General features: G+C 49.0%; 1 pseudogene; it reads right to left on the bottom strand.

The window, feature by feature from the left end:
* Nucleotides 1–3,191: 3,191 nt before the first annotated feature.
* Nucleotides 3,192–10,034, bottom strand: LOC147983952 (uncharacterized; annotated as a pseudogene).
* Between the last annotated feature and the right edge of the window lie 762 nt (nucleotides 10,035–10,796).

Genomic DNA, 10,796 nt, shown 5'->3' with positions numbered 1-10,796 from the left:
CATGTGGTAGGTAACGTAGCATAGGCATAGCAAAAGAGCGAGCATCTAGCAAGCAAAGATAGAAGTGATTTCAAGGGTATGGTCATCTTGCCTGCAAAGTTCTCCGAGTTGACGTTAGCTTGATCCTCGTAAGCGTACTCAACGGGTTCCTCGATCACGTACTCGTCTCCCGGCTCTACCCAAGCAAGAACACAAGCAAATGGAGACACAATCAACCACGGTGCAATGCACAAGCAACATGATGCAAAACATGGCATGATATGCGGGATGTGATATGCAATGCATATGCATGTTTCGGAAAGGAAAGATTGAACCATGCCTCAACTTGGAAAACCAAGAGTGCCGCTGGAAAGATGAGTTGATCTCGGTTGAAATCGATATAAAGATCACCAGAATCGGATGCACAGTTTGCAAATGGCAAGCAAAACAATAATGGCACAAAGCTGCGATTAACAGCACGAGGCCATCTAAATGCATCAAGAACAACAAGCTACTGCACTCTAACATAACAACAAAGCACATGGCAGTGATCCACTCAAGATGCTTGACAAAAGATGAACACTGAGCTACGGAAAATTCACACAATAGCAGGTTCAAACAAGTATGGCAAAAGTGCAAAAGATATCAGGTTACAAACTTGGTGAAAATAACATGATGTTAGGATTTAACATCAGGAAGCAATGTTTAGAGCAAGATAACAACATGCTACAGGAACATATCGTGGCAAATCAAGGCATGGCATGAAGCTACTCAAAGCATACAATAAAAGTCCCTTACTGACCATGAGCCAAAAGGTATCAGAAAATACAATGGCAAGCAAGTGAACATAGCAAGTTTCATTAACAGATTCAGACTTAGCAGAAAACTGGAACATGGCAAAACAGGTTTACGTAGGCATGTTTACGAGCTCGATGCACTCACCACAAGGCATTGCATGATAAACTAAGCATACACCCAGCAAGTAGACATGATAAATAAGCTAACCATGGCAAGAACACTCATAGCATACATGGATCAACTACAACAACCTCGGCAAAATTGATTAACACGTAAACAATCTGCCAGGAACATTTTATAGCAAAAGTAGAGCAAGATTGAGTCATGCTAGGGTGCTCCATAATTGCAAACAAAGACATGGATGGATAGAGCATAACAATATCTCAAAATCATCCTTACTGATCATGGTCAAAAGAGGCATGGATCACCCTGTAGCAACATGAATACATGGCATAAAAATATTATCAGGGAAAAGATTTAGAAGAATTCTAAGTCCCTGAAATCAGCAATATTACGAGAGCTACTTTGCATGCTTATGCTAGTCACCACAAAGATCACAAAAATACATGGCATATACCCCTGTAAAGATGGCATGGCATACTTCAAAACACATGTAGGGCTCAAGTTCATTGGAGGCACACATTAATCATGGCAAAAATGACAAATGTCCAATTACTGATAAGAATCTGAAACTAACATTACATAGCACTCTTGCAACAGCATTTAGGGCATCAATATGAACTCAAATGAAAATGGTGCAATGGAATAAAATGAAGTACACATCGAGACGAACAATTTGATATGCTACACGCCCAAAACGGAGCCACAGATGCAAAGTTATGATGCGATGAAGAATGCTAACAATTACTGGGACTTAGGAGAAAAACGAGGTCAACCTCCCAGATCCGGATCTAGGGTTCATGCACGCTTTACGAGGTTCGCTGGAAACACTGTAGATGGCCGGAGAGGAAGGAGTTTGCCGGATCCGACGACGTGGGGCTCGCCGGTGACCGGACTTGGCAAGGACGGCGACGAGACGCGGCGAGGCGGCGGCTGGGGCGCGGTCGCCGGCGCCAGTGGAGACGGCGCGGGCTCGCCGGAGCGCCGAGGCGGCGGTGGGCGAAGGCGGCGGCTGGCGCCGGAGCAGCGGCGAGGGGCGGCGGCTGGTGCAGGAGGCGGCGCGAGCGGGCGCGGGTGGTGGGGCGAGGCGGCCTCGCCTTGGGCGAGTGGCAGCGGCGACCGGGCCGGGCGGGTCCGCGATGGGCTCAGCGGGCCGGAGGAGAGAGAGAGCCGGCGAGGACACGTGGCGCCCTCTCACTGGCGCGGGGCGGCGGCGCGGGATGTCCGGCGAGCAGCGGACTTGTCCGGCGGCGGAAGGGGCGAATTTTTAGGGTTAGGGGAGGAAGAGATCCGGGATTTGGAATGGGAGGGCCTATTTATACATAGAATGAGCTAGGAGGCTCCAAATGGAGCACGATTTTTGGCCACGCGATCGTGATCGAAAGACCGAGATGATGGAGGGGGTTTAGGTGGGTTTTGGGCCACTTTGGAGAGGAGTTGGGCTGCAACACCATGAGGCCTTTACGGTTCCTCGGTTAACCGTTGGAGTATCAAACGAAGTCCAAATGGCACGAAACTTGACTGGCGGTCTACCAGTAGTATACCAAGGCCGCATGATAAGTCTCATTCCAATCCGAGAACGTTTAACACCCGCACACGAAAATAGGTAAAAGGGGACACCGGAGGACATAGGAGCGCCGGAATGCAAAACGGACAACGGGGAAAATGCTCGGATGCATGAGACGAACACGTATGCAAATGCGATGCACATGATGACATGATATGAGATGCATGACAAAGACAAAAGCAACACGAAGACAAAAACCCAACAACGAGGAAATATCATAACTTAGTGCCAAAAATGGCAAGAGTTGGAATACAATTATGGCAGGTTACATACGGGGCGTTACATTGTACTACGAGTCATCAACATGACAGTGTGCGACAAGTGCTTCCGAAAATAAGGGGTTCTTCCCAGTACCATCTACGTCTTGATGTGGTGTCCTCCGGAGTTGTCAGGAACTCAGGTGGAGCTTTTCCCTGTCAACTATGCTTGCAGTATATGCAGAATTAGAGAACCACATGTACTTGGGTCAGAAAGTGCATGGCAATGATGAACAAATTGTAGCCCATCATGGATAAAAGCTCCTCCCAAAGTTGGCAATAGATGAACAAATTGTAGTGAAAAGTTTGTTGCAGCCTGGCCATGATCTCAAGTGGTGCAACTCGAAGGAACAAAACATGCATATTTCTCAGAACAAGGCTTCGGGCATGGCACAAGTGTGGTCACCGATTGAGAAATCGTCATCACCGTGCAGAACAACATCAGGAGTTTCCTCGGAGTGGCGCTATGGCTAATTTTGCTGGGCAGGGAGCTGGGCTATCGCCCTTCGGTGCTGCCACAAACTGGCCACCGTGTTGGCGCTACGGAGATCTGCACCTTCAAGTACCACGGCGCCGTACCCCGGTGAGTCGTTGGCTGCTGAGCTCGGGCTACGGACGCGGAGTGGAGGAGCCATGGAGAAGCCCGAGAGCCACTACGGCAGCCATGAAAGTGAGATGGGCCTGGCCATGCACGGCGGTCGTTAGCCGAGGCTTCATGTTTCTTCGCTGATCCCTGACAACCTGCCGCCTGGGGTGTGATAGCCTTGCAATTTGAGGAGGGGATGAGAGGACGCAATGGTGATATTGTCTGAGTGAAGGAGAGTACATGCGACCTCGACGTCACGTGCATCTAGGCAACAAGCCTCCTCCCGAACAAAGCACCTACAGGTTTGGCTACATGCCGTTCTCTCAGTTTGGTTGGTAGTTTCTTGCTTCAGTTTGCATTCTTGCTTAGATTAGACATAGCCGTGTAGATGCAGATGGACATTGCAGGTATAGTGTGGCACTGACAACTTGGACAAAAATATTCCTGTATACACTCCGAGTGGGTCAGTCTATATACACTTCAATTTCCACATTCAGTTTCCTTCAGTCACACGACAACAAGGAGATAATACACTAATTTGTTTCTGAAAAAAATCATAAGGGACATCTTTTGGAAGAATGACGAGGCATGTTGGTCATAGTTGGAGCGAAAGAATTACAATTTTTCTTGTGCCAAATAATCAAATATAGCACAGGTTCAAGAAAAAAAAGACAGGAACCATGAGAAATGTTGTTCCTAGATGTTATTGCGCATCATATATCCTCTTGGCCATGCCCGTCATAACAACAACAACTTTCATCAGGCTGGTGATGCGCATATTGTCAATCATTCTAACTGTGGTGCCTGAGACAAAAACTCCTAAGGCAGTCTGGTAATTTATGATGTTATTACACCGGAGCACATGTAATGACAATCAAGTTTTAAATTTCTAATTTCCATGGTCTTGACAATTTTGAGCCTGCTGCTCTAATCATCATAACCGAAGAGACGGGCTTAGACCACGTATATACCCAGTACCTCCACGAGACCGATTAAATGGCGAAGCAGAACAAGATAGTGTGCTTATGAGAGTGGAAAGATAACCACAAAGAAAGAACCATGATTCTTGACGGTAGCATGAGGAGTCAGAATTGGACTATGGTGTGTCCGAAACAAACTCCTCGCTTTTATTCCCGTTGCAACGCACGGGCATTTGTGCTAGTAACTAGAAAAAGAAAATATGATGCTGCTTTGTTTATTTGTACGATAGTCTCCAAATAGTGTCAAGTATATGTATATCTCCTAAGTTCTACAGCTTTTCAAACTGCATGGATAACTATTTGGTAAAATAACTATAATGACAAAGCACACTACTAATACCTGTGTAAAGTATTAATATCACAAGTCCTATAGAGTGCAAAGTACAAGTATGCTAATATTGAGAGCAAGGATACCATGTCAAAGAATTGGCGGAGACAAGGATGGTGGGAAACCGGCAAACAAATTAGCATCGAAGTTGTTGTACTTTGATGCAAGGAACCACTCCAGCTGTAAAGTCTTCAGATTCAGCGAAAAAACGTTCGGGTCTTCCTTTTCGGCCAAAGAGGATGAATGCCGGTCTCCTGGAAGCCCTTGTAGGAGTAAGTATCCCCCGGCTATGCCCAAGAGCAAATAGCGATTATTTTCGGGTAAATTGAACATTGCCTCTGACAGCCACTGACTTGCATGAAGGAAATATGCCCTAGAGGCAATAATAAAGTTATTATTTATTTCCTTATATAATGATAAATGTTTATTATTCATGCTAGAATTGTATTAACCGGAAATATAATACATGTGTGAATACATAGACAAACAGAGTGTCACTAGTATGCCTCTACTTGACTAGCTCGTTAATCAAAGATGGTTATGTTTCCTAACCATGGACAAAGAGTTGTGATTTGATTAACGGGATCACATCATTAGGTGAATGATGTGATTGACTTGACCCATTCCGCTAGCATAGCACTTGATCGTTTAGTTTGTTGCTATTGCTTTCTTCATGACTTATACATGTTCCTATGAATATGAGATTATGCAACTCCCGTTTACCGGAGGAACACTTTGTGTGCCACCAAACGTCACAACGTAACTGGGTGATTATAAAAGTGCTCTACAGGTGTCTCCGAAGGTACTTGTTGGGTTGGCGTATTTCGAGATTAGGATTTGTCATTCCGATTGTCGGAGAGGTATCTCTGGGCCCTCTCGGTAATGCACATCACATAAGCCTTGCAAGCACTGCAACTAATAAGATAGTTGCGGGATGATATATTACGGAACGAGTAAAGAGACTTGCCGATAACGAGATTGAACTAGGTATTGAAATATCGACGATCAAATCTCGGGCAAGTAACATACCGATGACAAAGGTAACAACGTATGTTGTTATGCGGTCTGACCGATAAAAGATCTTCGTAGAATATGTGGGAGCCAATATGAGCATCCAGGTTCCGTTATTGGTTATTGACCGGAGACGTGTCTCGGTCATGTCTACATAGTTCTCGAACCCGTAGGGTCCGCACGCTTAAAGTTCGATGACGGTTATATTATGAGTTTATGTGTTTTGATGTACCGAAGGAGTTCGGAGTCCTGGATGAGATCGGGGACATGACGAGGAGTCTCAAAATGGTCGAGACGTAAAGATCGATATATTGGACGGCTATATTCGGACATTGGAAAGGTTCCGAGTGATTCGGGTATTTTCGGGAGTACCGGGGAGTTACGGGAATTCGTATTGGGCCTTAATGTGCCATACGGGAAAGGAGAGAAAGGCCTCAAAGGGTGGCTGCACCCCTCCCCATGGGCTGGTCCGAATTGGACTAGGGAGGGGGGCGCCCCCTTCGTCCCTTCTCCTTTTCCCTTCCCTTTCCTTCCCTCCAACTCCTACTACATGGAAGGGCTCCTAGTTCTACTAGGAAAAGAGGAATCCTACCCCCGATGGGAGTAGGACTCCCCTAGGGCGCGCCATAGAGAGGGTCGGCTCTCCCCCTCCTCCACTCCTTTATATACGGGGGCAGGGGGCACCCCAAAGACACAACAATTGATCTCTTGATCTCTTAGCCGTGTGCGGTGCCCCCCTCCACCATAATCCACCTCGATCATATCGTAGCGGTGCTTAGGCGAAGCCCTGCATCGGTAGAACATCATAATCGTCACCACACCGTCGTGCTGACGAAACTCTCCCTCAACACTCGGCTGGATCAGAGTTCGAGGGACGTCATCGAGCTGAACGTGTGTTGAACTCGGAGGTGCCGTGCGTTCGGTACTTGGATCGGTCGGATCGTGAAGACGTACGACTACATCAACCGTGTTGTGCTAACGCTTCCGCTTTCGGTCTACGAGGGTACGTAGAAAACACTATCCCCTCTCGTTGCTATGCATCACCATGATCTTGCGTGTGCGTAGGAATTTTTTTGAAATTAGTACGTTCCACAACATTGCACCATCTCCATCATTTTGCAACAGATTATAACTGACTTCATTTGTCATATCCTGATTAATAAACATCCCAATCCTTCCTTTCCCTGCCTCCAGAATGGCAACTTGTGTATTGTTGGTGCCAGGTGGGAGGTTGACAGCAGAGAAATCCATGCCGCGTGTGTCAAGCATGAGCAACTTGCTCCCCGGATAAAATGCCTAACAGAAGTATCCGTATGCATAGTGGCGCATCCGCGGCCACCATTACGACTTGGATTGTTGTCTGGAGCTGGGTTGGCCGATCCGGTGAGCAAATTGATCCAATTGTCAAATGTAATAGCACGCCACTGTCTAGCACCTGATCCTGAAGAGAAGATGATGAGGACAAGCTTGGTTGTGCACTGCGCCAAGCAAATAACTCTGAATGACATGTCGCCCTCATCCTGGACGGCCGGAGGAGCAAGGAAGGGTTCGAAACACAGCGTGTCCGGTGGCTGCGCTAGAGCGGCTAGGTCGTCGGGGATGACAGGTAGCAGGATGTAGCGCCGGTACAGGGGATCGCAGACAGCCAGATCCCTGGCCGTTTCGAGGCAACTGAATCTGCCCCCTCTAGGACGCGGGAGAGGAGGACGCGGCCGTCCCGCAAATCACGCCTACACCAGCGCTTGGCGGAGGGGAGGAAGGAGCACGAGAAGTCGGCAGCGTGAAATCCGGCCAAAGTGCTCGCGGCGGCGGGGGAGGGGTGCGGCGGCTGGGCCAGTTGCAGCAACAGCTGGTTCCGACTGCTTCGGGCAGAAAGTATGCCTAGGAGAGGCGGAAGGTGGCTGGCACGAAAGCGATGGAGGAAGCCGTGATCCGTGACGATGCGGCGGATGGAGACGCAGGCGAGGTCAGCGACCGCGGGGATGCGGAGGAGGATTTCCTCGAGAAGCTCCAATGGTAGGGTGAGCAGCGTCGTCGGCGGGGCTTCAGGACGATGAGGTGCCGAACTGTCGAAGACGACACTACAACGACGAATGTACGAAGTCAAATCAATCATGCCATTTGATATAGAATCCCAAAGGGTCTCATCGGTCGCTTCCGTGCCGTTTAGATTGGGATGGTGGTCACCCACAACGTGTTTGGTTGGGCGTAATCAAAGGTAGGGAATGGGAATTGAAGGGGTATGAGACTTCAAATCTGTTGTTTGATTCGAGGGATTGAAAATTCACAAGGGAAGAGGCATGAAACTTAAGACTCCAACTTCCACTGTTTTATTAAAAGGGGAGGGGTGGGAGTTGAAGAGAATTGTTTAAATGAATCAATCTTAACCGTTCATCTAACTTCCCTTGTCTAGTCCCATGTCAATTCTCACGAATCAAACAAGGGAGTACAATTTCTTCTCAAATTCTCACGCATAACTCCTATCACGCACCAAATAGAGGATTGTGAATAAAACGATTTATCTCATGTGTAATCTCGAACCAACTCCCTACTCTGATCTCGTACTTCACCCCAAGCGTAAGGCCAACTCAGCCAACTCCAACGCCGACACTCAAACTTCCTGCAACCCTCCAGACCGCGATGTCCGGATCACAGAAGCACATCCACCGTGGTCATGTATTGGTTCGCGGCATGGTCTGGATGCATTTTCTCCCATAAACCAGAGACAAACATGGGGAAGGTTTATGGAAGTCCGGGACGATCCCAAGCCTGCTTCTGACCACACTAGCCCACTAACCCCCTTCCCCGCGCTTCTCGCCCGAAACGGTCAGCTCCGGTCCAGAGCGTCAGTGCACGCATTCATGTCGGACCAGAGTGGATGCGACTGCTCACTGACGCTGGCATTGAAGTGGCGCGCCAGCTGACAGAACGCTGCCTGTGCCGCTTCCCACTTCAAGCGACTGCTCCGTGTTCAATAGACACGACGGCTGCCCTCCGTCCATCTGCCGCCCACATTGATGGCATGCGGTTGTCGAGGTGTCTCCTCGACACCACCCATCCATTCCTCTGACGCCTGCCATTGCTATATAAATCGCCGACCTTGCCATAGACGCAGTCATCCACCTGTGATCCCTCTCCAAGCCACTCCCACCATGGATTTCTCCCCCGCCAAAGCTCTCTAGGACGGACTGACACTAGACTAGAAGAAGGAGATGGCCGCCATTGCCGTCGGCTGGCTAGCCGACAGGCAGCCAGAGGACGACGACGTCCCAATGGAGGATGCGGACGACGCCGCCGCCACCATCCTCCTCCTCCGCGCCACCCTGGCCAGTGTACTGCACCTTGACCATGGGCGAGGTCCATGCCCATTACGTGGACATGGTGCGGGAGGAGCAGTTCCAAGAAGCGCAGGCCAATGCCGCCTACAACCACCACCTCCTCCAAGAGCACCTGCAGGCGGAGGAGCAGATCGCGCAGCAGGGCGGTCACGCCAGACGGGGAGATGGCAGAGCAGTAGGCGTTGTCCATATCATACCGCACCGCCCGCGAGATATGTCACGCCCGCTGATGGTACCGCCAACGGGTGGCGGAGGTGGCAGGCACCGGTAAGGAGTGCGAGGACGATGGGACGAGCTAGTGTTCAGTGAGACCGACGAGGAGGAGGATGCCGCCAAGACCGCGCCCCGCCACGATGACCACGAAGCCTACACGTCCCTGAGCGCCGCTCGGCCTAGCAATAGGGATTACCCAAGCGGGTATTAGACTCCCATCCCCGTCCCTGCATCAGTCTTTTCATGCCCGTCCCCATCCCCATACCCGTCCGCGGGGATAAAAAATATTCCCATCCCCATCCCCGTCGGGGTTTTAATCCCCATGGGAAAACCCACACATGCAATCAATGACAACCTTCGATAGCATTTCAGTAGAAAAAAATAGCATTTCAGCATAATAAATAATATATTGTGTCTAGGCGAGGGTTTTCTTAGGGCGTTTTGGCCAAAGGGATGGGATGGAAAGAAATTTGGGTGGGTAAGGGCGACAATTACATGGGGTCTACTAATTTTAGAGCCCACATGTAAGGCCTTAATGGGTAAGGCGGGTAACGGACACGGGTAATTGTATCCCATCCCCTCCCCGTCTTGCGTGATGGGTAAGGTATTTGACCCACCAGCTTCCCCTTGGGCATTAAAGCTGGCACATTCCCGTCCCCTGATAGAGTAATTACCCATGGGGACATGGGTAATGGTTAACCATTGCCAGCTTGAGGCGCCGCCGGCAGCGAGGAAGAGTAGTGCACTGTAGGTCACCATCGCTTGGGTCCTAGGAAGGCCACCGCTTTTTCCCTCCCGTTGAAGCCAAACTTGGTGGGCTGAACATCATCGGCCGCGGCTTGGCGGGAGGCGGACATCTTCGCTTCCCGTGGCTCTGGAGGAGGAGGAGGTTATGTAGGCAGAGCTGGAGAGCACCGGGATGGAGCTGGATAAGGCGAAGCTTCGGGTCTCTTGGTTCATGGCCGGACATGGGGAACGGGCGTCGTCAACCATTTAGATTAGATAATTATACCTAGTCAGACGAACTCCGCTTATAATTGATGTAAAATTGTAATGAAATACGCCATGTTTTTATGAAATCCGGCCGTGTTTATATGAAGTCGTGTTTGGTCGAATTTCATCTGGTTGGTTTGAGTTGTTGTCAAAATATATGCGGCTAGCATTGGATGTCGTCCTGCCGCATCCATGTCGGCATACTGGTCCTCCCTGTCCGTGGACGGATGCGGGAGGAAATTTACGGGTTGCCGTTGGAGATGCCCAAAGTGAAGGAAATATGCCCTAGAGGCAATAATAAAGTTTTTTATTTATATTTCCTTATATCATGATAAATGTTTATTGTTCATGCTAGAATTGTATTAACCGGAAACTTAGTACATGTGTGAATACATAGACAAAACAGAGTGTCCCTAGTATGCCTCTACTTGACTAGCTCGTTAATGAAAGATGGTTAAGTTTCCTGACCATAGACATGTGTTTTCATTTGATGAACATGATCACATCATTAGACAATGATGTGATGGACAAGACCCATTCGTTAGCTTAGCATAATGACCGTTAAGTTTTATTGCTATTGCTTTCTTCATGACTTATACACATTCCTCTGACTATGAGATTATGCA

Source organism: Triticum urartu, chromosome 2A, assembly GCF_056163025.1.
Source record: "Triticum urartu cultivar PI428250 chromosome 2A, HENAU_Tu73, whole genome shotgun sequence".
In the NCBI taxonomy this organism is placed as follows: domain Eukaryota; kingdom Viridiplantae; phylum Streptophyta; class Magnoliopsida; order Poales; family Poaceae; genus Triticum; species Triticum urartu.
This window is presented reverse-complemented; position numbering and strand designations above follow the sequence as displayed.